Source organism: Giraffa tippelskirchi, chromosome 12 (genome assembly GCF_054371585.1).
Source record: "Giraffa tippelskirchi isolate mGirTip1 chromosome 12, T2T-mGirTip1v1.2.pri, whole genome shotgun sequence".
NCBI classification, from domain to species: Eukaryota; Metazoa; Chordata; class Mammalia; order Artiodactyla; family Giraffidae; genus Giraffa; species Giraffa tippelskirchi.
This window is the reverse complement of record NC_137286.1, coordinates 88,974,269-89,002,029: the sequence shown is the minus strand read 5'-3', so window position 1 is coordinate 89,002,029 and position 27,761 is coordinate 88,974,269. Positions and strand designations below refer to the sequence as shown.

At 41.2% G+C, this 27,761-nt stretch overlaps 1 long non-coding RNA gene across 7 annotated transcripts in view; it reads left to right on the top strand.

Annotated features, from left to right (window-relative positions):
- The window catches only part of LOC145528697 (uncharacterized), a 436,715-nt gene that overhangs the window by 250,939 nt on the left and 158,015 nt on the right, over positions 1–27,761 (top strand). For 2 of the 7 annotated variants that reach the window (XR_014070562.1, XR_014070564.1), the window contains exons 3-4: positions 23,615–23,728; positions 25,852–25,992. The exons of 1 other annotated variant lie outside the window; for it this stretch is intronic. This is a non-coding gene — a long non-coding RNA (uncharacterized LOC145528697). Of the gene's footprint in view, positions 1–23,611; positions 23,729–25,851; positions 25,993–27,761 lie in introns of all 7 variants that reach the window. 4 more of the 7 variants (XR_014070563.1, XR_014070560.1, XR_014070558.1 and 1 more) reach the window with 3 other exon arrangements.

Genomic DNA, 27,761 nt, shown 5'->3' with positions numbered 1-27,761 from the left:
AGAAAGCCAGGTGATAAATGCTCAGAGTTGTAGTCTTACTGTCAGGGGAGGGATGGGATGTGTCAGCAGAAGGCTTGGGTCCTGAACAAGTTCTTTCACTTGCTAACTGTGTGATCTGGGATGAATTACATCATTTCTGGAAACCTTAGATTTGTCAGCTGACAAACTGTGGTGACTAGTGTAAGGTAGGATGCATGGTCACTGAGATTCCTTCCTGTTTATACAGGTGCATTTTTACAGTTACTTTCTAAAGAACATCGAATTGGCCTCTCCTATCATGAATCAAATTTCAGTGAGCATATCCTGTTAGTTTCCTCATCTTAAATTAGAATTTTACTCTTTCTAATATATGCACCCTAGGTGGAGTGTGGCTCTGGCTGGTTCCTTAGATCAACCAGTAATTTATTTTTTATCTTTTCCATTTATTTTTAACTTTCTTTTTAAAATTAATTTCTTTTGGAGTATAGTTGCTTTACAATGTTGAGTGAGTTTATATTGCATAGCAAAGTGAATCAGCTACATGTATACATATATTACTCCCCCCCAACCATTTTCTGGATTTCCTTCCTATTTAGGTCACCACAGAGCACTGAGTAGGGCTCCCTGAGCTATACAGAGGGTTCTCTTTAGTCATCTATTTTATACATAGTATCAGTAGTGAACATATGTCAGTCCCAACCTCCCAATTCATACCCATGCCCCCCAGTGTCCATACATTGTTCTCTGCATCTGTGTTGCTATTTCTGTTTTGCAAATAAGAGCATCTATACCATTTTTCTAGATTCCAAATATATGCATTAACATACAATATTGGTTTTTCTCTTTCTGACTCACTTCACTCTATATGACAGTCTCTAGGTCCATCCACATCTCTGCAAATGACCCAGTTTCACCCCTTTTTATGGCCCAGTAACGTTCCATTGTAATTATCATCCACTCCTCTGCTCTAGGCGTTCAGGTTGCTTCTGTGCCCCGGTTGCTGCAAACAGGGCTGCAGTGGACACTGGGGTGCGGGTGTCTGTTTGAATTATGGTTTCCTCTGGGTTTATGCCCAGGAGCGAGATTGCTGTTCATCATCCAGTAATATTTTAAATAGTAAACACTGCCAGTAAAGTATATGCTCTTTGGAGATCTTAGAGATATGAAAGTAGACCAAACCAATTAGTTTAAAAATTCATTTTGCGGAATTAAAAAATGTGTCCAAGAACCTTTAGAAACAGTTTTTGTATTTTAATTTCCCTGATGTTGTTCAGACACTTTTTGTTTAAATGTAGGAGTATATTTTGATTCAAAGTTGCATCTACTGATTGGATGTAAACATGTATGGGCCTTTCTAAGGACTGACAGTTTGGGTTTTGTCGGAAAATCATTTTACGTAAGGAATGAAGGCGCTTCTTCGGAAGAGACTGAACTTTAGGGAAAGAGAATCAGTTATGGTAAGCTTGGTTCAATAACTGATAGATTAGAAGGATGAGGACATTTTGAACAAAGAACCTGAAATTTAGATTTTGTTAGAGAAGGTCATTGACAGGATGTGACTGCTCGTTGACCTACACGTTGTGCCTGCGTTTTCAGTCAGGTAGTCGCGTCTGATTCTTTATGACCCCATGGACTGTAACTGCCAGGCTCCTCTATCCATGGGGATTCTCCAGGCATGAATACTGGAGTGGGTTGCCAGGCCCTGCTCCAGGAGATCTTCCCAACCCAGGGGCTGAACCCACATCTCCTGTGTCTCCTGCATTGGCACTTGCAACTGGAAGACCATTTGACATGACTGAACCCAGTTAAGGTCTCCGTATAAACTTTTAAGATTTCAGTAGGTGGTTGCTATGATCTACTTGTCCTGCAGCTGCCCAAGCTAAGCCTTGTATATAAGTACCCTTATTTATTAAACCTGCCACATATCAATCTGAAGTGCTCTGCCTCTTTTTTTTTTTTTTGGTCTCTCCCTGCTCTCTATGTATGAGGGCCAGTTTGCAAACCAACAGATTTATCTCTGGACCACATCTGAGTCATTGGGAATGGGAGAGAGGTTACAAGTTAAAAAGAACAAAATCCAAACACTGTAAGTTGTGGGCAGAAACCAGAGACTTCAGCACTCATGGGAGCATGGGAGGAAAGCCCTTGGCATTCCCAGTGGGAAGGTACCTTTTTGAGGCTCTTTTGGGAGGCTTGAAAGTAGGATAAAGGAATCTGGATCAAAAAAGTGATAGTTCAAAGGACACCTCCCCAAGGAAAGGCAAGATGTGTTTGGGGAGCTCTCAGAAATAAATGGGTAAAACTGTCACTGAAGGCTCATAGCAACAAGTAGAAATGAAAGAGAGAAAATTGTTTGCTGTCATCAAAGTAACGGGACTTCCCTGGTCGCTCAGCGGCAAAGAATCCGCCTGCAAAGCAGGAGATTCAGTTAGGCACAGGGTTTGCTCCCTCGGTCAGGAAGACCCTGGAAGGGGGCATGGCAGCCCACTCCAGTCTTCTTGCCTGGATAATCCCATGGACAGAGGAGACTGGTGGGCAGCCGTCCATGGGGTCGCAAAGAGTCAGACACAACTCAAGTGACTGAGCACGGGCATGCAGTGTATATTTTTTTCTGGTCAATTTCCCCTCCGCCCCCCCCCCCCTTTTTTTTTAGACAGAGCCAATAATTTTCAGTCTCCCTCGCATTTAGATGTGAGTTCTGGCCAATGGAATGTAGGTGGAAGTGCTGTGTGCCACTTCGCTGAGTGGCCTATGAAAACCTCTGTTCATGGTCTGTCCTCCTTCCCTTTGTGGCTGGGTGAATGGAGAAAGCTCCACAGCCTCTCTCCCCAGAGCAAACCTGGGAAACGCTGCTGAAGACAGCACACACATGCGATGAAGAAGTCTGCTGGAGAGCACCCTGCATCTACCCCACCCCAATCACCTCTCCCATCTCTCCCCAGAACACCAGAGTGAGCTGTGGGTGAGCAAGAAATAATTGTGTGGTTTTTATTTTATGTTGTTTCATTGTATTAAGTCACTGAAATTCCAAGCCTTATCTGATGTGGCAGCTAGCAAGCCTCTCATTGATAAATATGTCCAAGACTCTCTGGCCTGGGGAAACAGCTGACATACTTAACTGCAATGCCAGTTGTTTGTGGGTCTTTGTTCTTTCCTTCTTTTATCTGTCTGTTGTGTGCATATGTTTTATTTTTTAGGTACTTCCAAAGAATGAAACTCTTAAGATTACAAACTGGAGACTGATGGGTTGGATCAGGGCATACACATTGTTTTGTTTGGCTTGTGCAGTCATTGAATATCGTCTGGGTTCATTGTCCACACACACACACAACTTAATTATCTGGAAAAAAAAAACCCAGAAGATTCCCTAACACTGTTGGTGGGGCTGAGTAGAGGTCATCTCTGTTGACAGAGCAGGGACCCTTTCTCCATTTGTCACCAACTGCCTCTCCCCAATTGTATCACAGCCAGCCTCTCTCCTTCACTTCTGGTTGTTTCTGTCTGTCTTTGGGCTCTTAGGACTTATTTAGTCTCTTCTTTGGAAAAAGTACTTATGTTTTCTGAGAGGTGTTCTTTTGCTATTTTGTTTTTCCATATATTTTCCCCCAGTGACCCTCAGATGCCCTTCCAAGCTCTCCAGGGCAGATCAGGGTCCTCACTCTCTTTTTGTTTATTTGCAGCATCTGGATGCTTTGCCTGGAGGCTTAAACTTGTTAAGCTTCTCCCTTAACCTTCTTGGGGGACTTTTCTGTCTCCCCAAAATGACCATGGTGGAGCTTCCTGCCGCATTTCTTTCTAATCCATTTCCAACCCTTGTTCAGATACAGGATGTGCAAAGCGAGGAACATCAGGGTGATGCAGGCACCAGGAATTGTGACCCTTTGTCTTGTCCTGGGATCTGAACTGTCACTTCCTACAGATCACAGCCCACCACACTGATGCCAGGAACAATTCAATGAATTGAACAAAGCAATGATAGGGTGTTCTCTTTGGCAGAGAAACCGAGAGAAACAATACCCTATCATTTGCTCTTCATGCAGACAGAGAAGGGTGGGACAGTGCAAACTGGAGTGTGGATAAAGCTTCCCTTTGAGGATAACTAGGGTGGTGAAGGTGTTGCTTTATAAGTTTGACAGGGTAAAAAGTAAGGCTTCTCTTAAAATGAAGCACCTGAAATGGGGATTACATTTGATATTATGTGGGCTTCCCTGGTGGCTCAGGCAGTGAAGAATCCTCCTGCAATGCAGGAGACCTGGGTTCTATCCCTGGGTTGGGAAGATCCCCTGCAAAAGGGAATGGCTACCCACTCTAGTATTCTGGTCTGGAGAATTCCATGGACAGAGGAGCCTGGCAGCCTACAGTCCATGGGGTCACAAAGAGTCGGACACAACTGAGTGACTTACACTTTCACACTTTTTATTATTACATAAGTAAGATGCTTTAACATAATGACTCATGGGAACAGCCTGATACCCATTATGGCTTAAGAAATCTAATGAAGTGGTTTAAATTCTTCTATTATTAACATTTTCTTTCATTTTTTAGAGAATCATGATATGACAGTTCCTTTTTCTCATACCTCTCTCTCTTGGTAACCTTTCTCAAATCGAAGTTTTTCCTCCTGAGTCTAAATGAATAGATCAGACCTGTATTAAGTCAGGGTCAGTGAGAGAAATGGGCTCTATTTAATGGAAGTAATTTCAAATGCCAGCAAAGTTCTGTTTGAGTTTTTCCCATTTCCATCTAGCAGGCTAATCCCCATCCAGCTTCGATGGCAGCATCTGCCCTTAGGGTGACCCTTATCCCTCTCAGGCCAGGGCTGTGTTCTCACCTGCATTTGGGGATTGGATCTCTGTGGGGTCACCCTCCTGGCTGATGAGCTTTTCTGTAAGTAATATCATCATTTGCAGGGTTTTATGTTTTTCTTTCAGGCTAGCTGGTGATTCAAGTTTCGTTTTCCCTTTCTGGATATGTAAAGACTAGCCTTCAGATCAATTTTGTGCAATCGATCACTGGTGATGCCAGCTCCTTGAGTGGGCTGTGTGCAGAACTGGTTCTTTGAGCTCAATCCTGCTCAACCAGTCAGCGCCCTACATGGCAAGTGTAAGGTATCCAGGCAAAGCCATTCTTGCATGTAGTGAATGGTGAGATCAGTCCCACTGACTTGTGAGGCTATTTCCAGTACCAATTGGGTACTGATTGGGGTATCCACTGAGTCTCTAACATTACCAATTTGGAAATCTCAAGTATTAACCCAACAATTTCCAACATATTCCAACCTCTGTCTTTCTGCCTTCTTAATCGCGCATAGAAATAGAGCTTACGTGTGTGGTCGGTTGTGTCTGACTCTTTTGCAACTCCATGGACTGTAGCCCTCCAGGCTCCTCTGTTCATGGGATTTCCCAGGCAAGAATACTGGAATGGGTTGCCATTTCCTACTCCAGGGATCTTCCCGAACCAGAAATCGAACACACCTCTCCTATGTCTCCTGCATCACAGGTGGATTCTTTACCTAGAAAGCCACACAGAAGTAGAATGGATGCTTATTTCACAAGCACTGTGATGCAGCAATGGGAAGAGATGTTTTGCTGATAGCTCAGGAATTGGATGATGTTTTTTTCTACCACTACAGATGATAAGTGACTGGATTAGGAAGAAGGCAACTCTGACTACATTTTTCATGCCATTTTTGGTAATAAGCAAACATAGGGTTTGTATATAAACTACTTTATATACATTCATACTCTTGCACATATGTTCCTATTTTTGTGTGTGTTTCATGAAATCTGTCATCATTTTGTAATCTCAGTATATGTATAACTGTAACGTGAAACTGCAAGTGATTGACAACAGATGAAATCCTATATATGGCAAATGAATCTGATATTCCATTCAGTGTTTAGTGTAGAGTCAGTTATAAAATCCTGTTTGTGAATCTGAAATTTGGATTTGTATATACTTTGTTCTAGGTCTGGGAAAAATGGCATGTCCTTACTTTGAAGCAAGTTTCTCAGAATTTGTCTTTTCCAGTCTGAATACTTGATTATTGGTAAAATTAAAGTGTTTGAAAATGGTTGCTGGAATGTTTGCAGTTCTTAAAATGAAGGCTAGGAAGAGTCTAGGAAGCAAAGAGGCTTCTGAATAGTATGATAATCAAAGAGAATAAAACACACCATTTTCTGGCTTCTGTAAATATCAGTGGTCACAGAGACAGCCAGAGAGTTGAAACAGCAGTTTCAAACATGTTTTCTCCCCCTCTTCCTTGGAATCCACATGTATTTGGTAATTCTGTTTTTTAAAGGAGTAATTGGACCATGTAATATGTTGATTTGAATGTTCCTTGCGGACCTGTCATTGGTATAAAACTTTTATGTGAAACAATTATTTCATACAGAAATTTAAATTCAGAGATCAGAAAAGCTAAGGTATATTTTTATTTTGAATTTCACTCCGTTAATATTCTGGGGCTTCCCTGGTGGTCCAGGGTTAGGAATCCGCCTTGCAATGCAAGGGACCTGGGTTTTATCCCTGCTCTGGGAAGATCCCACATGCCTTGGAGCAGCTAAGCCTGTGTGCCACAGCTACTGAGCCCCCGACCTAGAGCCTGTGCTCCACAACAAGAGAAGCCACTGCAGTGAGAAGCCCTTACCCCAGTGAAGAGTAGCCCCCACTTGCTGCAACTAGAGAATGCCCACGTGTGGCAAAAAAGACCCATCACCACCAAAAATAATAATAATAATAATAAATCTTAAAAAATACTCTAGTAATAGCACTAATAAAAGAGCAGTCTCATGGATTAATTAATACTAGCTAAGGAGAGAGCTCTGATGGGCACTCTATGTGTCCTGTGTGCTTTGGTCTTATAGACTCAGTCTCTTTCACGAATTTTAAGCCTAGTAGGAAAGGAGACCTATACTAGGGATACAATAGAAAACCAAATTCGAGAAAGGGGATTTCAAGAACTAATAAATGTGCTTCCTGTTCAGGTTGGTAACATAAAATTAGTCACTGGGTAACATTTTTCAGCTGCTGATCCTGAGTTCAGGAATACATAATACAAATGAAAAAGCATCTTTTAGCTGAGGTTAGCTAATAATCATAATAATAGTAATAGCAAATGTTATTAACTATTCACTGTGTACCAGATCACTCCCTCTGAACTATCTGAAATATTTTTACTACAGCAAGGTGAGGCAGGTACCATTATATAATATATATGTTTATATATATTATATATACTATTATATAAGAAAACAGCTTTAGAGGGGATTACTCCATCACATTGATTCTGAAGCAACTTTTTTTTCTACATTTTATTTTCTATGATATTCTGCCACATCTTAAGACTGATAGAGTCTTACAGTCACTGTAGCCAGCCAGCAGTCTTGATAGATGTCATTGTCTGCTTGGTCATCAACATCAAGAATGCCAAGACGAAAACTTGCAGAATGTGTGCCAAATATTTGGAAGAACAGCCCAGAAGCAGCAAACAGTGTGGGATTTTAGCTCTCACGGACTGTGTGGTTGTGGGGACAGTGAGAGAGGAAGTGCATTAGATTTGCTTAGTGTCTTTTCCAAAGTTGGAGTTAAAAGTAGGGCAGCTCTGTAGCACTGTAAAGCCAGCCCCCTTGGCTTTAGTTAGTCCTCTGTAAATTTTCTTATGACACACTGCACTGTGTATGCTCTTGACGGACTGGAGGATACTGGACAATATTGTGTGAAAAAGCATGGACAATTCTGACTCTGAGTCTAAAATGACTCTGAAGAGTCAGATCCTATGTGGGAACAAATTTCGAAAATACCTCAACTGATTTCATTTACATATATTTTCCTTTTAACACATGCACACAGAGGAGACCGATGATAAAAATCTATGGCTCATGAAATTTAAGTTGGCTCTTTCATTAATTCTTAGTTAAAATGTTTAACAGATAAAAAGTATTATGCCATAGCCTACAATCACCCGTGTTTTCAATTCAATCAATACAGTAAAAGAGATAAAGGTCTGTTTGGTTCCAGAGACCAAGTTCAGAACATTAGGCCACGGCGTATTCACTACTATGATTTAAAACATTCATTTGTTGCAGACAAGCATGGCAAGACTGCTAACTTCTCTTTGATGAATACTGGATTAGCCCAAAAGTTCATCTGGGTTTTCCTGTAACAGCCTACTGAAGCCCAAATGAACTTTTGGGTCAATCCAATACATCCTGAGAACAGAAAAGTAATCACAGTACTGTGTACTGATAATTATCCAAAAGCTATGTTAAATTTTTTTTGCACTTTACATAGCTCTTTCAACTAGTTCGGCTTCCCTGGTGGCTCAGACGGTAAAAAATCTGCCTGCAATTCAGGAGACCTGAGTTCCATCCTTGGATCAGGAAGATCCCCTAGAGAAGGGAATGGCAACCTGTTCCAGTACTCTTGCCTGGAGAATTCCATGGATAGAGGATCCTGGTAGGCTACAGTCCATGGGGTTGCAAAGAGTCAGACATGACTGAGTGACTAACACTTTCACACTTTTCACCAGTTTAGTTCATTGACTTCCTACAACAGTGCTATGAGGTAAGAATTGTTATTACCTCTTCATTTCATGTAAAAGCAGAGTGCCCAGTGAATCCTCACATGTACTTGCTGAGTTATGGTGGGTTCTCTGGGAAGAGGACTCGAAGCGGAAATGTTTGTGCGAGAAGTTTAGTGGTCAGTGCTCCCAGGAACAGTGTCCACTGGGGATGAAAAGGGACAGAACCAGGCAAGGGGAGGCGTTGAGCTCCAGTGAAATTGTAATAAAGGCCTCTGCTTGTCCCATGGAGAGAACTCTGGAGCTGGCATGGCATCCACAGATGGCCTTAACTGAGCCAGTGTGGCAGACTTATGAGCCCTTGCATCAACCAGCCGTTGGATGTGGGCTGTCCCAGAGAGGACATGTGATCTTGGGTAAGACCACTACTTTGAGCTGACAGCAATTCTCCAGGCAGGTCTCAACTATGAGCCATCAACTCTCAGTACTTTGGTAGCTGGCAGAGTGGCCACTGGTTCTGTAGTGGGGAACTGGTTGGTACCTCACAACATCCACCAAAGTCTACTCCTTGTGCTATTTCTATGCACTTGCTTTGTATAATAAGTCCACTGCATGTGAGAACAGCTCCTAACGATTCTGGTAGGTCTCTTTTCCTGGGAAAACTTAGAAGGAGGAGAATAGTCAGAAGAACCTGGTCTCTGCTTCTACAGCTAGTTGTCAATCACAATGGTACCCATCTCCTTTTCTCCTACACATTCCCCTTACCCTTGGCTGGGACCTCTTCTGGTCCAGGTGGCTTACCTGGTGGGTGACACAGTCCTTTATCCCAGAGCAGTCTGAGCCCCTGGCCGCCATTCCCATCTCAGGCCATGCCTGCTGTACTTTACTGTCTATTAACTATCAACACTGGACAAGTGAGTATTGATACACTGTGATGGATCTTGTTGTTTAGTTGTTGTTTAGTCGCTAAGTCAAATCTGACACTTTTGCAACCCGTGGACTGTAGCCCACCAGGCTCCTTTGTCCATGGAAATCTCCAGGCAAGAATATTGGAGTGGGTTGCCATTTCCTTCCACAGGGAATATTGGAGGTTTGTTTATCTAAAGCATTGGTTGTTTTTGTAGTTCAGTCACAAAGTCATGTCTCTTTGTGACCCCATGGACTGTAGTATGCCAGGCTCCTCTGTCCATGAGATTTTTTAACTGGAGTAGGTTGCCATGCCCTCCTCCAGGGGATCTTTCTGGACCAGGGATCAAACCCATGTTTCCTGCATCCAGCAAGTGAATTCTTTACCACTGAGCCACCAGGAAAGCCCACGATGGATCATGTGGTGATCAAATATCTGCCGTTGTTGTGTAACAGCGATTCTGTCTCCTTCTGATGATCACAATCTACCACCTGTGATGGGACGAGCACTCCTTTCCTTCGCTGCTGACCTCTTGGCTTGGGGACCACAAAGTTCCTGGGTGGCAGATAGAGCCGAGAGTTTAATGGGACCTTGACTGTCTTGGTGGAAGCATCTCCCCTAGCACTTAAATTCACAGACCCTGAAGTTTGGGGAATGGAAACAAAAATTCTTCCAGTGAGACATTTGGAGTCATGGAAAGCATGGACATTCTTGATTCTACCATTTGTATTCGTAACAGAATCTCTTACCATCCATCCAGCCTTCACTTAGCTTCTCATTGATGCTTGTGAATTGCTCACCAAGATTTTGTCATGCTCGAAAAGTGGAACTCAGAGAAAGTGGCCACTGTGGACCCGAAATAAAGAAACTTAAAAGCTCTGCAAGGTTGGAAGCTATAAAAAATGTGTTTTATAATAAGGGGTGATGATATTTTGACAGATCTGCATATTATGAAAATTTTAATATGCAAAGTACTATACTTGTTTTCTCTTACTTTGCCAGGTCTGAATTATTTTATTTGTGGAAGTCAGGGTCCACAATGAATGGTCTACAGGCCAAATTCAATCTGTTATCTGTTTTTGTAAACACAGTTTTATTGGAACACAGCCTTGCCGTTTGTTTGCATACATCTATAGCTGCTTCTTTGCTGTAACAATAGAATTGATGTGGAAACGGAGGTTGTATGGCCCACAAAGCGTAAAATATTTACTGTCTGGTCCTTTTCAGAAGTTTTCTGACCCCTGATTTTTTTTTTTTATGCTAGCTGAATTGTAATTAACAATTCATTTGGTCAAAAAAGTAGTGTTTGGTATATTTAGAAAGTAAGATGTAAATAAGAGCTTTTATTTGAGGGTAACATAGCAAAGTTTTTTAGGAAAAGTATATACACTTTTTTAGATATTTTGAGGCACATTTCCAGTCTCAGCTGTCTTATGGATTTCTGGGATGTTCCTCACTTTCTAATTTCTGTCAACTGGCCTGTTTGGCTTGGTGTATTTTGTGTATTTGGTGTATTTATTCAGTAGCTTGAGCTCTGGTCCCACTGGCCCTATCCAGAGTTTACTAAACCAAGTCTTCTGTGAGTTTTTGCAGCTTTTTAAATCTTCTGCTGTCTTTTCCTTTTAAACACAGTCAAGAGCTTCATCTCCACACTCTGTGCCTCCAGCACTCAGGTTGCAGGGTCCTGGCTGGAACTTGCTTCTCCCTTTTGCTGGGAACAGTGGACAGCAACAGTGTGGATATAAAATTGCATCTGGCTTCACTTTAAGATCTGTTTTTTCCCGGTGAGTATCAGGTCATTATGGTGTGCCTGGTACTTTTCGCAGTTGCTTGGTGAGTGGCTTCCGAAAACGGGCTCTGTATCTAGAGCCATAGCTCTCAGCTTTGCTGTTCTGAGTCAAGCAATGACACAGTCATCTAAATAGCTCTTGAGAGCTTTGCTTTCCAGTGTTTTCAGAAGTCCCAACTGAGCAGATTAATATCAGAAAAGCCCCATTTTCCAAGTGAGAACTGAACACAACAATCACCCTCAGGTCCATCCTCACTAATGAATCGGCTCTGGTGGGTTCTCCTGTTAGGGATGAAGGTGGGTCATTTTTCTGATCGTGAGGCAGGATGGGAGAGGGCAGGGCAAGGAGCCACTGTGTGTTCTTCTATTTCCAGAGGGTCTGTTTGAAGAAGAGACTTCTTGCCCCCTCCTTGAACTCATTTATTTATAAGTGTGTGGGGCAGGGGCACCCTTCTGTGTGGCTATTCACCAGTTCCTAGAGAATGTACTATGCGTGTGGGGAAGAAAGGTTTGGATGCTGAAATTAGAACAAGAGGTGAGGAGGGGTGGTGCTTTCTAGGTCCTGCCATGGCTCCCTAGCTCCCCTGTGTTGTCAACATTCCACATTTCTGAGTCCTGAGAAACTCTTTTTTTAAATTTATATTTTAAATTGTTAAGCATTTCTTTTTATTTATTTTTGGCCTTGCCAGTTGGCATGTGGGATCTTAATTCCCTGACCAGGGGTCAAACTGGCACCCTCTGCTTTGGAAGCACTGAGTCTAAACCACTGAATCACCTGGGAAGTCCCTGTTCTGAGAAACTCTTGATGCTTTGCAGCAAGTTTATGGCTCTGGTGTTCCTGTCCCCTGGAAACACTGCAACAGAACCAGCATCAGTGCCTGACCTTGGGTAGAACCCAGCAAAGGCCACTGTATTGCCAAAGCTTGTATCTGAATGAAACCACTCTAGAAAACAAGCCCCCTTATTTATTTATTTGGCTGCACTGGGTCTTAGTTGCGGCTTGGGGACTCTTCAGCTGCAGCTTATGAACACTTAGTTGTAGTATGTGAGACCTAGTTCCCCGACCAGGGATGGAACAGCCTCCCTGTATTGAGAGAACAGAGTCTTAGCCACTGGACCACCAGGGAAGTCTCAAGGCTCACTTTGCATGTGTGTGTGCATGCTCAGTCATGTCCTGCTCCTTTCAACTCCATGGACTGTAGCTCACCGGTCTCCTCTGCCCATGGGATTCTCCAGGCAAGAATGCTGGAGTGGGTTGCCATGCCCTCCTCCAGGGGATCTTCCCAACCCAGGAATTGAACCCACATCTCTTACTTCTCCTGCGTTGGCAGATGAGTTCTTTACCACTAGTGCCACCTGGGAAGCCCCAAGGATTACTTTAGGACAACTTAATTTTCCCTTAAGTAGCCTTTTGTGTCCAATGCTTTACAGCTGAAAACCTTGACAAATTCAGATTATTATTATTATTTTGCTCCTACCCAGGACAAGAAATTCTTTTAACATCCTGGCACATAGTAGGTTCTTGATGAGTGTTGCTTGTTTTGTCAAGCTTCCTACACGGTTCTGAGGACTTTGTTGATTTACCATTATTTTTTTATGCTTTGCCAAAGGTTGGCCAGTGGCCAGGGCATGCCAAAGTTTCTGGGAAAAGGAGAGTGCAGAATGTTCTGGCAGAGATGGGAGCATGCTCGGGGACTGCTAAATCCCCACCCTTGGCTAGACTTTCAGGAAACAATTCCAGAGGACAGAGGAGAGGTGACCTCCTCTGTCCACACTAGATAGTTGAAAGTCCCATGTCAATTGAGCCACTTGGATGAGCCAGCAATGACATAATCCACAGTGGAAGGAAATCTTTGCAGACACCTATGCAGGTGTGGAAAAGAGCAGAAAGGCTCTGGTGTATCTGGAGGGGCAGAGACAGTGCTGAGACACGGGGGGCATCAGTGAGGTGGCACGTCTCTCAGGACTTAGACCAGGTGGCCAGGTTATTTGAGAGAACAAGTATTTCCTGAATTCCTCCTCTCTGCGTGAATCTGTAGACAGACAGTGAGAAAAGGACAACCTTTGGCCTCAAGGAGAAGTTTATAATCTAGAGAAGAATCTCTCAAACAGAATCATTTATGTTATGGCTCTTGGTTGGATTAAATGAGTGAAAATACAGAGTCATTTATATTATGGCTCTTGGTTGGATTCTGTGAGTAAACATTTGTTGTTTAGTCACTAAATCGTGTCTGACTCTTTGTGACCCCATGAATGGCAACACGCCAGGCTTCCCTCTCCTTCTCTATCTCCTGGAGTTTGCTCAAACTAATGTCCATTCAGTCAGCAATGCCATCCAACCATCTCATCCCCTTCTCTTGCCCTCAATCTTTCCCAGCATCAGGGTCTTTTCCAATGAGTTGGCTCTTTGCACCATGTGGCTAAAGTATCAGGGTTTCAGCCTTAGCATCAGTCCTTCCAATGAATATTCAGGGTTGGTTTCCTTTAAGACTGAATGGTTTGGTCTCCTTTTTGTCCAAGGGACTCTTAAGAGTTTTCTCCAGCATTGGTGTGGTGTTATTTTGGATTTATATGCTGAGTTGCACATGTGGTTTTTAGGCATTTGTCTTTGGCCAGATCTCCTGGTATCCTATTTGGCAATGCTGGGGCAGAGTGCAGCAGAGGAACTGAGGGAGACGGCTTATTCCCAGCCCCGTGGAGATCCAGCCCTGGGCTGGTGGGCTGTTGTGTGGCTGTGGTTCAGCTACGGACTGTACAGCACTGTCCTCTGGGGCTGCCAGCCTCCCTCGAGGTTGCCTTGCTTCTCAGTATGTGCATGTCTTTGGGACCTGATCATGAATTTAGAACACCTCTCCTGGGATGGAAACTCTGAATTACAGATGAGACAAAGATCTCTCATTCAGGAAAGCCTCCAATTTCGAAACTAAAGGCTGAAGAGCTGTCTGGGTGTGAGGTGCTGATGAATCTTCATTTGAGCACATATATATTTGCTCAAATATTACAAACGCCAATGTATTAAAATTATCTGTCATAAAATTCAAGCAGAGGGCTTCTGATGTCATATAGTAACTGAAAACTGATGTTTGGTATCATTTGAACTGGTATTTGATACCATCATTATAAAAATAAAAGCCTATTTTTCTTCTAAAAGGAAGGGTGACATAAATTGTATTTGCAATTGATATTTGTTTTTATCAGGATTAAGGGCGAATTTTGCATTCTGTGTGTGGGCAAACTGGGGAAGGACAGTAAAAAAATCTCATGAATTTATTGCATGGTTTATGAAAAATATAATAGTCCCTGAAAGCTTAGCAATCATAGAATACATTTTCCTTTAACTCAAGCTAATGACTTAAAGCCTGAGTCAGAAGTCCTTGGAGATTAATCAAAAGAGACACATATAGTCTGGCATAGTGTGTGACAGCAAAGGGTTCCAAGAGTTCAGGATAGATCATTCTATAATCCCCAGGCTGCTTGGGACTGTGGTGGCTGCAGAAGAGACAAGAGAACTCAGTTCTGCAGGAGCCCAGGATCCAAAGGGCCAGTCGAGTTCATGGCAAGTTTTGGGGAGCTTTTCCCAAGTGACCTCATTTTGCTTTCCAGGAAATTTGATCCCCGAGCTAATTATTCTAATGCACAGTATTTGTCTTCCTACCGGAAGTACTCACCAATTTGTTTTTCAGTCACTCAGTCGTGTCCAACTCTTTGCAACCCCATGGACTGCAGCATGCCAGGCTTCCCTGTCCTTCACCATCTCCCTGAGCTTGCTCAAACTCATGTCCATTGAGTTGGTGATGCCAATTACATGTGTTGTAAACATCTCCTGTTTTTTTTTTTTTTTCCTTTTAAGAAGACAGAAGCCTTGAGGAATTTAGCTTTTTAGACAGGATAGACTATTTTGAGATAAAATGCAAGGCATTATCTATGAAAGGAGCTGAAAAGAAACAAAGTGAGAATCAGGACTCTGGTGGAAAGAGGAAGGATATTCTGTTTATACATGGAGAGAGACTATTACAAAGGCGAAAATATTGTCCAGAAGACAAAAAAAGAAGAAATTGTGATAGCACAAGTAAATAGTATATTATCATAATTTGAACAATTAGAGAAAGCCACAGGTCATTGGAGTTTGAAAACTCTTGGTTCTGGCCCTGGGAGAGGAGTTGCTGCTGTGTGTGGCTCAAATGTGGTGACTCATGGAGTTGGCTGTCCTTCTGGGCTGAGTGTCTGAGCTGCAACCAGTACCCTTGAACTTCATCAAGCTGCTGTAACTGCTGCCTCTCCTAGCTTACAAGTGAATAAATGATGCCCACAGAACTTGAGCAAGAAGCTTTGTGTTCTGGGTGTGACGATTGATAACTTTGAGGATGTGCTTTGTATTTTCAACTCTTAATTAAGAGTTGGGTCTTTGGAAAATGAAGGAGAGCTTATGAAATTAATGTGTGGCTTCACAGATGGTGTGGACTGTGGCTTGCTTTTATAGTGATTCATACTATCTATTCATCAATATTTACGGAGTATCTACTTTATCGTTGGTGCAAGAAACCCTCCAAATAAATATGACATACTTCTTTTTTTTTATGAATAGAATTTAGACAAATGGGTAAGAGAGAAGTAAAAGCATAGATTTACAAAGGATACAACAGTGCCACACCCAGGGTGTTATGAGGACAGAGAAGAAGGGTCCTTAATTCTAACCAGGAATGTTCTCATAGAACATTTCCAGAAAAGATATGTATTGAGCTAGGTTAGCTAGATATATTGTGGGAAAGGACATTCCAGGCTGAGTGCATAACATGTTTATAGAACAAAACTCCTGCCTTCCTGGAATCTCAAGTATCTTGTCATTTCTGGAATCTTGAGAGTGGGGTCTTGGAGGAAAGGAGATGAGAGATGAGTAGGGGTGGATCCCAGAGGGTTTGGGGCAGGGGTTAAGCTACAGATTTGAACTTCAGTCTGAAGCCTATGGGGAATTATTAAACCATGGAAAGCAGGGGAATGATATAGTCATATTTGCATCTTGGAAAGTCCATTCTTGGATACATACAGAATGATCTGGGCTTGGTCGCATTGGAGCCCAGAAGATGTGACTACTAGACTCAAGAAAAGAAGGGTTTCTTCTAATGAGAGTGACAATTAATATTAATAATACATTTTGTCAGAGGCTTTCTGATCAAGAAAAAGATAAAATAAATGTTGAGGGAGCAAAGGAAAACCACTCCGTTAGAACCAGAACACTGAATATAATGGAGAATTACAAATGTGTCATGAGAAGTATAATCGTTGTGGGGAGATTCGAGAAGATGCCCTGGAGAAGGGAACAGCCATCCACTCCAGTCTTCTTGCCTGGAGAATCCCATGGACAGAGGACAGTGGCCTACGGTCCATGGGGTCACAGAGAGTCAGACATGACTGAGCAACTAACACTTTCACATTTTCTCAGAAAAAAGTAAGAGTAAAGATCCACCCGTTTTTCCCCCCATCAACAAAACTTTGTGTTATTTTCAGTTCTTCTGACTTCCAATTCCAGTTCCGAGAATGAGGCCTTTGCCTCACATTTGAGATCTTGTTCCATGTTGTTCTGCTGTACTAGCAACTGATTTTTTCCTTTCCTGGGGCAGGTATGTTAGCTGAATCTTTCAGAGGACTCATGTACTGTATGAGTTATAAGCCATTAAACTTCATTTTTAAAATATGGTCTCATTTGTTTCACAGATTGGTGAGTCCTGGGGCAATTTGGTTTATAGTTGGAAAGAAAACCGGAATATTTGAATTATAGCCTTCCCTGGTGGCTCAGACAGTAAAGAATATGCCTGCAATGTGGGAGACCTGGGTTCAGTCCCTGGGTTGGAAAGATCCCCTGAAGAAGGGAATGGTTACCCACTCGAGTATTCTTGCCCGGAGAATTCCATGGACAGAGGAGCCGGGTGGGCTACAGTCCATGGAGTTGCAAAGAGTCAGACACAACTGAGTGACTAACACACACAATGGTTTTTATTAGTGAATATTCATAAAGTATGTTCAGGCTGTATATTGTCACCCTGCTTATTTAACTTATATGCAGAGTACATAATGTGAAATGCTGGGCTGGATGAAGCACAAGCTGAAATCAGGATTTCAGGGAGAAATATCAATAACCTCAGATATGCAGATGACACCACACTTATGGCAGAAAGCGAAGAAAAACTAAAGAGCCTCTTGATGAAAGTCAAAGAGGAGAGTGAAAAAATTGGCTTAAAACTCAGCATTCAAAAAACTAAGATCATGGCATCCGATCCCATCACTTCATGGCAAATAGATGGGGAAACAATCTAAACAGTGAGAGATTTTATTTTTTGGGACTCCCAAATCACTGCAGATGGTGACTGCAGCCATGAAATTAAAAGACACTTGCTCCTTGAAAGAAAAGCTATGACCAAACTAGACAGCATATTAAAAAGCAAAGACATTACTTTGCTAACAAAGGTCCATCTAGTCAAAGCTATGGTTTTCCAACTGGATGTATGGATGTGAGAGTTGGACTATAAAGAAAGCTGAGCGCTGAAGAATTGATGCTTTTGAATTGTGGTATTGGAGAAGGCTCTTGAGAGTCCCTTGGACTGCAAGGAGATACAACCAGTCCATCCTAAAGGAAATCATCCCTGAATATTTATTGGAAGGATTGATGCTGAAGCTGAAACTCCAATACTTTGGCCACCTGATGTGAAGAACTGACTCATTGGAAAAGACCCTGATGCCGGGAAAGATTGAAGGCGGGAGGAGAAGGGGACGACAGAGGATGAGATGGTTGGACGGCATCACCAACTCGGTGGACATGAGTCTGAGTAAGCTCCGGGAGTTGGTGATGGACAGGGAAGACTGGGGTGCTGCAGTCCATGGGGTCGCAAACAGTTGGGCACAACCGAGTGACTGAACTGAACTGAACTGAAGTGATTCGTAAAGAATGTGCCAAATGTGTTTGATTCGTATTAAACCCAGAGGAATTAAAAAACACACCTATGTCTTGCTCAACCCTCAAAAGAATGGAACTCTGCTACTCCCCAAACTAAAAGAAACATCACGTAGGTTTTATTTTTGCAGTTCTTATCAACTGTGTGTGACCAATAGGAGAGAATGTCTCAGGATTAACAAGCAACAGGACTCATGGGAAAATTTTAAAAGGAATGTGTTTTTCCCTGAGATTTTTAATTCATATTCCAGGCTTCCAAGCCTGGCAAGTTTGAATTAGGATCTGAGGATAAAACCATTAATATGTGGGGAAAAAATAATTGAAAACAAGAATCTTCTCCCAACCCAGAAAACCTCTTCACAGTCAGTAGAAACAGAGAAAGTGTTTTGTTCTTAAATAATCACTAAACCAGTGTGTGATGCTCATGACAGGCAATTGCTAAGAAATTACAAAAACAGAAAGAGATCCCACTGCCTTATATAGCCAAGAACATTCCCTACAATGTTCTCAAGATAAACAATAACTAGTCCTCAAGTCAGAGGACTTAACAGCACATTTGTCACCACTCATAGTTCAACCTAAATTTACCTGGTAAGTGGATTAACCATCTGGGTTAGCCAGTCGGCTTTACACAAAGGGAAAATAAACTGCTCATAGCTTTATGACAAGAAGGAGTTTTGCAACTTGGAGCAAGGCTCCTGCCAAAGTTAGGCTTCTAACTTCCCAGAGACAGGGAGATTTGAAGGAATTCAATGGCTCCTAGGTCCTTGAGAAAGACATTCTTGGGCTGTAAAATGGCAAAATACTTAAAAAAAAAAAAAAAGGTTTACATATGTCTCAAAAGGATCAGAGAAAATTCATAATTACAGGTGATTTTTAAAAAAGCTCTCATGAAAAGGAGGGAGGACTTCTGCTCCCTTATTTTTAAGAGCAAGAAATAAACCATTTGATTTTAATTCGTCTTTGTTCTAACAAGGCAAACTTCCCAGATGTTTAAGTCTTGCAATCAGCAATCCACAGAAACAAAAGAAGGACAGGAATTCCTCAGACATCAACTCTTGCATTAAACTGGAAAACACACTTTCTTTCTCCTTTTTTCTTTCCCCTCACACTCTATTCAGGGTTTAGGCCATTCTTCACTGACTGCTGAGAGTTTTTATTATGTTACCAATTAATTGTTCTAGTTAAGAGAGAGAGAAAAATAAATCATCCCCTCCTGCCAAAGACAGATAGCTCCCCTGCAACAATTTGTCACTGTTTCCCAAAATATGCAAAGTCTTTGGCTGGTACTTCCTAAAAGAGACAGAAAATGCCTTCTCTGGGAATCAGAGGGTTATTTTCATAATATTTTGGTCTCTAGAGTGGAGTGAAAGATGAGCTGGGAGACCAGGCTTTGATCTTTTCCAGAATGGATGTCTCACACCACCCAAGTGTACAAAATGACTTCCACTAAGGAATGGGTAAAAACTTATTTGCCTGGTTTGTGTGCACTCAGAATTTAGATTAGAAAATTCTTTGAAAAATTACTACTTATTCCTTCACTGTTGAATATAGCCCTGATATAAGACACCTTCCCCATTTCTTAGCAAATCTATCTAAGGCTGGGTCAGTCTCCAGAAATTCTGGGTGATTAGAGAGAATGAAAGGATTCTGGTTGGCGGGGGTGGGGTGGGGAGGGGGGGCGGTGTGAGAAGTAGGTTTGGAGTCAAATATTCATTGATATATTCCCCTAAATAAGTTCAGATTTAAATCCTTTTTGAAAAAAAATTGAAATATAATTGACCTGTAATATCATATTATTTTGGGAGAAGGCAATGGCACCCCACTCCAGTACTCTTGCCTGGGAAACCCCATGGACGGAGGAGCCTGGTAGGCTGCAGCCCATGGGGTCGCTAAGAGTCGGACACGACTGAGCGACTTCACTTTCACTTTTCACTTTCATGCACTGGAGAAGGAAATGGCAACCCACTCCAGTATTCTTGCCTGGAGAATCCCAGGGACGGAGGAGCCTGGTGGGCTGCCGTCTATGGGGTCGCACAGTCGGACACGACTGACGCGACTTAGCAGCAGCATCATATTATTTTCAGGTGGATATCATAGTGATTTGATATTTATGTACATTTCAAAGCAGTTAGCCCAGTAAGTCTAGTTACCATTTGTCACTATACAAAGTTATTACTATATTATTGACAATATTCTCTCTGCTGTAAATTATATACCATGACTTATCTATTTTACAACTGAAGTCTGTACCTCTCAATCCCCTCACCTATTTTGTCACCCCCCCCACCACACCCTCCCTGCTAGTAACCACCAGTTCTCTGTATCTATGAGCCTGTTTCTGTTTTGTTCGTTTATTTTTAGATTCCACATATAAGTGAAATCTTTCTGTGACCCATCTCACTTAGCATAATACACATCCATGTTATCTCAAATGACAAAACTTTATTCCTTTTTACGGCTGAAAAATATCCCTTAAATCTTTTTGATTTGTCTCGGAGACTGAGCTGTTGTGAGGTTTTCCAGATAAGTAATGAAGTAAATCTGAACACTTAGAACTCTTCCTATTAACATGTATTTCTGTAGGATTGATGATTAATAATAAACCTGGTTTCTTCTGTTATATTTCATCCTGTGACTGTTTCCTAGGCTTGCAAATCAGGCTGCTCAACTTGTGTGAGATCAGAGTTTTAGAAGTGAAAATACAGAAAACTGATACAGTCTTTCTGCCATTGCTCTGTCCATACTCTCCCACCCCCTCAAAGTAAAATTACAACTTTGGAGGCAACTTCATTTAGCCCAATGGCATTTAAACACTTTTTCTTCTCAAGGATACATTTTAAAATAATGTTTCTAATCTCTTAGCTTTCTACACAGCTCCCTTTGATATAAATGTGACTTCAAGAGAGGTTAAATAGCAGTTTATATTGATGTTTTTGGCTGCATGCCAAGTGCTAACCTTAAAATTCTGCTTAGCATGGACAAAAGAGGAAACCCCAAATATTTATGGTTATTTGGCTTTACCGTGGTATAACTTATAGGAGTTTCACATAATAAATGTATTTAATCATGTAATGGAAGCACCAGTTAGTAGATAAATGGGATAATTTTATTATCTAGATTTTAATAAAGCACTTACTACTTTGCCTTATGAAGCCAACTTGGAAAATTAAGTTGCATTAGCTCAGATGTGAATATTGTCACAAGTGCTCATTTTGGGCTCAAATCCCATAAAGAAAGAATAATGATGGTCATCAATGCAATAAAACTGCAGGAAGATGCCCAGAGCAGTGCCTTAGGAAATGGACGATAGATTGGTTTAAAATAATGTTTCCACTAATGATATGAAAGTTATAGTGGAGGAGGGGTAGGGAGACAGCTTCCCAGTGGGTTTCACAAAATATAAATCCCCGTAAATGAGTTCTTTTTCATTTTTATTTTAGCCATCCTCTGACATCTTGAAATAAGGCATAATCAGAAATGGTCCTGAAAACTCTTGGTCATTTTAAAAACCCTTAAGTCTTTCTTCTGGAAGTCATTTCACATAGAAGTTGAAAATAAGTTGCCTTCACTTTCAAAGTTTGCTCCCTCCAGAATGTGGAAATCAGTTTCTGTTAACTGTTTTGTATCACCATGTGTTAAATTTCACAACAGGATGAAAATAGCTCCTCCAGGGTGGGAGAAGGAGCTGCTGCATTGCATTTGGAAATGCTGGAAAAGTACCTAAATTCATGTTTAGAAGCTCTTTCCTGAGAAGATTGTTAAGAAGTGAAATCAGCTACTTTGGATATTTGGAAAGATTTTAAGTCTGTGTTTGGTGTTGGTATGGAGAATCCCAGAGGTAGACAGTGAACTAGATGACATTTAAGGATTATAAATAGAAAAAATTATCATGTTTGTGAAATGACCTGGAGAATGTGTACTGAATCCATCCTCTTGTTCTTTTCATCAGTCATCTGGTCCTTCAGAAAAATTACTCAGTGGAAGACAGCAGTGTAAGAGCTCATTTCCTCCCTCTTTTCTAGGCAGCAGAGCCCAAACAATGTATTTTACCATTACCTAATGGCTGCCCTATGTGAACTCATGGCTGTTTGTATTCTTAGATACTTTGTTCTTGTCATTTAAAAGGGATTTGATTTCTGAATCCAGGAGCTCTTGTTCAACACGATCCTGGGTTCTGCCGGGACAGGTGAGGACTACCTGTGTGTATTATGGGGTAAGAGGCTGAGGAGGAGGAGTCTACTGTCTCATCATTAGAAAAAGCCTGTACTTTGAGCTTAGGCTGGAGATTCTTATCACTAAGGAGCTGATAAAGCACAAAGTCAACCTGGTTTATATTGGCTGGGGGTTTGAACACCAGCTCTATTGCTGGTTTATGTGAATTGACAAAAAGGCAATATTAAAGGTATCAAGGGTATAGGTGTCATGGTAGGTTGAATAGTGGTCTCAAGATGTCTATGTTCTAATCCCTAGAGTCTGTGAATGTGTTATCTCCTAAGGCAAAAGAGATTTTTGCAAATGGGATTAAGTTAAGGACCTTGAGACAGAGGAATTATTCTGGGTTATCCAAATGGGCCCTAAATGTAATTATAAGCATAATTGTATTAATCATTCGAAGGAGGTAAATGGAGGTTTAACCAGTAGCAGAGAGGAAGGTGATAGGATGATGTGATCAGAGGTTCAAGTGATGTGTTTTGATGGTGGATGAAGGGACCACATGCCCAGATGGCCCTTGAGAAGTTGTCACTAGAAGCTGAAAAAGGCAAAGTAATGAATTCTCTGGAAGAAACCAACCCTGTTAATGCTTGGTCAGCCCAGTAAGACACATTTCAGACTTCTGCCCTCTCAAGCTATGAGATGATAAATGTGTCATTCTAAGTAACTGAATCTGTGATGATTTGTTACAGCACCAATATAAGACACATATGCAGGTATAATGACAAGGAATGTCCCACCAATGTTCCCAAGAAGCAAATACGAGGCTCAGTATTGTTACCTGGACTGCTGTGGACGTGGTTGGAAACAGATTTGAGGCCAAAATCCTTGGCAAGAGGATAACGTGCACACGAACATCATCAGAGATGTTAAGATCTGACGGTAGATCTTAGAATGCATTAAGGAAAATGATTGGGATAAAAAAGAATTCATAGAGAGAGTAACTTGGTCTCAGCTAGAGCCTTTTCCATACAAACACTGTATTGGAAATAATGCCAAGGAACTTGGAATGCTGGGACAAAAGCCCTAAAAATTCGGGGTATAAATGATTTACAAAAAGTCTTTTAACCAGATTGGTAGTTTGCTCTGCTATCAAGCTCCCTGACCTCAGGTTAGCTTTCCTGAGAACAGACGGACATTGTGTGAAACCTACTACAGAACTGAAGCTCTTAGATCCCAGTTAAGCTCGGTTTCATAAAAGGTGATGTGTCCTTGGGCTGCCAGCGGGGTGTCACTTTTGCTTTGCTTTTCCAGCAGAGTTCACAGGAGCAGAATTAAAGAGGAGGATAGAGGAAGAGAAGAGGTCAAGTTCTCAGCCTCTGTTGGGCTCAGGACAACTTTTTGCCCGCATGATGCTCTAGTTGAAAATGAGTAAGTTGTTTTCCTGCTGTTAGTAGGCTGGGGTGTACCAGTCCTCGAAACTGCCCGCTATTATGGAACAAAAGAGCATGTGCGCACAGGGGATCCTTAGAATAAAAAGTCGGGAAGAGAATTTCACCTGCTGAAACAGGCACATTGAATTTCTCAGGAAATAATTTCAATTCCTAGAGAAAACTACATTCAGGTACTTGATTATCATACAGTTTATCTCAGGGATTTGCCACTCTCCTTGGAATAAAGTGTTTGCTTTCCAGAAAAAACAACAAACTATTAATTAGAGCTGTTTCAGGGCAGAGGGATAATAAACCAAAGCGACCGGTCTCAAGTACCTGAAATGGACTGCTGAGTGCAGTCGTTTTTAACGGATGCACCATGGAGAAAGGTAACCTTTTTTGCTAAAGATTCCAACTAGCGAAAGAATAAAATATAGAAAATGATAGTTTCTGACTTTAGCACAGAGAATAAATAAATTTCTTCAAAGTTTAACGTAATGATGAGCCTCCCTGAAGGGGATTCGGAGTTGGAATCCTACTCTCTTCCCTGGCATATCGATTTCTCTGTTCTAGGCTCTGAATGAACCATCTTCTATATTTTTCACTTGAAAATTTGTAGAAGGAAAAATGCCTCACAGCCAATAGGGCACACTGAAAGCCTTGTTTAAGAGCAGTGATGAGACTTGCAATTGAAATCTGTTCCAAATGTTTCCTTCTTTGACACATGAAATTTGAAATGGTCAATTTACCAACAATTATTCATAGGCATTCCTATGTTTGCTTACTTAGAATAGTGTGGTGAATGTATGCAGATCTCATCTGAGATATCTTGATCGGCATCCATTCAGCACATATTTATGGAACTCCTCTGGTTCCATAGATAGTAGATGCTGTGCTGGGACAAAGCAGACCCAGTCTCCGCTCCTATGGAGCTTACATTCCTCCTGGGAAAACAGACACTGATCCCGTGCCAGGGATAATGAGCTGTTTCAGTGAGAAGCATGTGGTGCTGCTGGGAATATTTTAGAAGACTTATAGTTGGGGAGGTGGTCAGGGAAGAATTCTCTGAGGAAGGAAGGATTGAATGGAGAGCTGAGAGTTAACCAGGTAAAGAGACAGGGTGGGGATAGGGAGAGAATTCTAGAAGGAGCAAAGACTCCTGATGAGAAGGAGCAAGGTGCACTTAAAGAACTGAAAGATATTCTGGTGCTATGTAGAGAATGGATTGGAGGGGGCAAGCCAGTTAAGAGAAAACTTCAGTGGCATGTGAGTAGATTTTGTTAAGTGTTCTTACCACAAGAAACAGAACAAAACAAAAAGATATTTGTAGTAGCTGATTCTCAAAGATATAGCATTGTTTGAGTAAAATCCAGCTGGGCAAATACTGGACTAGCACCTCAACTCAGACCTGATGCAGTTTCCTCAATGCATACCTGTTCTTGTGGCAGTTATGCAAAATGAATTAATCTGACAAGATCTCTTTAGAGCTGCATTGTCCAATTCAGTAGACACTAGGCATATGTGTAGCTACTGGGTGTTGGGATGTGGCGTGTCTGAATTGGCCTGCTGTGAGTCTGAAATATATACTGGCTTTCAATGGCAGAGTGAAAATAAAGTAAAATAATTCATTAATGGTTTATTTTGATCATTGTTTTAAATGATATTTAGGATATATTTGGTTAAATAAAACATTAAAATAATTTCATCTATTTATTTTAGGATTTTTAATGGGCCACTAGGAAATTTTAAATTACATTGTACTTTTTGGGGGAGTGAGGGCTGCCTTTGAGTGTAGGCTTGGTTGTTTTAGATAGTATAAAAGAAGATCATTTTATAAAACTAAATAAATGAACAAGCATGTCAGTAAATTATAAGAAGCACGTTTGATGACCTCAGGCTTAACTGTAGTGCAGGTCTCATATGTATGCAGTGATTCGTGGTGTGTACCTTATTCCAATGTAGAACAACTACAACATCCTCTGCCCCAGAGTGGGGTTAGAATAGGATTCTATGTAAGCAAGTTACAGAGAAGCTTGTTAAATGAGCTTAAATGGCCTGTAAGCATAACTGGGCCTTGACTCCACAGCCTATGGAATAATACGTGTGTTTTTCTTATGTAAGATTTGCAATAACGAGCTTCCTGGGAAAAGTCTGGAAATGTTGAGATTTGCCGAGCATAATATGTGGTCTCCTCTTGGCATCTGTTAGCAGAGTAAGACGAGGCCAGTTACTTATTCTCCCTGCACCTCAACCTTCTCATTTGTAAGTAAAATCCACTGCACAGGAGGGTTACTGTGAGGATTAGAAGTAAACATTTCTAGCACCAGGCTGTAGGTACAGTAAATACTCATCGGATGATGTATTAGTGGGAGCAGCATGTATTCAGGGCTTCCGAGTAATACAGAAAAGATGCACAGTCCAGGAGAGGTTCAGAGAGCCTTCCTCTCTGTCTGTTTTGTGACCTTTGACAGCTCACCAGTGTTCTTTAATCCTTGATGTCCAAATGCCTTGAATGGGTTAGTGATACCTCATCAGAAGAGGTCACTTACCAAGATGTTGTCAGTTGTCTACAATGGCACCGCATATTGTTTATGGCTGAGGGAAAAGAAGGGTCAAACTCTTGGACAGAAATTTAAAATTCCAATCCTGTGATGTCATCACAGTAGTTGAATTTGGCAAGAGTCTCTCTCCTGTCGCTAAAGTTGTGGACATTCCACGTTTTCCTACAGAGCATCAGTCAATTTATTTAAGGTTTCCTACTGAAGAGGTAGGAAGACATCTCATCTGGGCACAGGATTCGTCAATAGAAATCCATTTATTAGAAAGCCAAATTTAAACTATTTTATATCCCACTGTGTGTTCCACTTGGTAAAAGGAATTTTTTTCAAGGACAATCAGTTAAAGTGTTGACTTTGAGCCCTAGACTTGGCTCAGGAAGGGGCCAAAGTGCACATCAGAGCCTTCCTAGAACCTGAGTTCCGAGGTTCTTGGCTCCGTGGGAAGGAGCCAGCCCACCTGCATGGGAGGTTCTGGCAGCCTGTGAGGAGCAGGGCCCTCTTTTACTCTGCAGAGTCAGCTTGACATTTTCCCATATTTTTCCTATCTTTTTTTATTTGGTACTTATTTCCTTTATTTTTCCTTTTTTTTTTAATCATTTTATGTTTCTTTTTATTGAAGGATAGTTGATTACAATACATATTAATTTTAGTTATACAACATGACTCAATACCTTTGTAGAATATACTTATTGTAAAAGCGATCTATACTTTCCTGTGCTATACAATATTACTTGTAGCTTGTTAATTTTATACATAGCAGCTTGTACTTCTTTATCCCATTCCCCCTTCCTCCCTCACTTCCTTTCCCCTCTGATAACCACTAGTTTGTTTCCTGTATCTGAGTCTGTATTTGGTATACACAGTCCTTTATTTTCTAGATACCAGATTTAAGTGTAATAATGAATGTTTGTCTTTCTCTGTCTGACTTATTTCATGAAGAATAATACTCTATATGTTCATCTATATTGTTTCAAATGGCAACATCTCATTTTTATTTATGGCTGAGTTATTGAGTCAATTTCTCTTTGAAAATACCAGCTGTCTCCTCTAAACTAAGGTGATCCAAGGTCAGGTTTACTTCCCCTTGTTTAGAGGAAAATTTAAAGAAAATTGGAATTTTGTTATTAAAATACATGCTCATTATATAAAATTGAAAAACACAGAAAGGTGTGTATAACAAAGTTTAAATAAACATGCCATCATTCATATGCAATGGTTGTTAGAGTTTGTCTTGTTTTTCTCTGAATCATTATTTTTATGGCCATGGATATATATAATTTTTACAAAATTGGAATTCTTTCTATGTATGCATTCTTTATATATGTAGTACAAGTTGCATGTAGTTACACTACAGAACAATACTTCATATGACATTTAACAAAAATTTTAAAATGAATGTGTTATTTATCTCTTTTTACTTTTATTTTCAATATATATTTTCTTACATTATTAAATATCCCTTGAAAAACATGA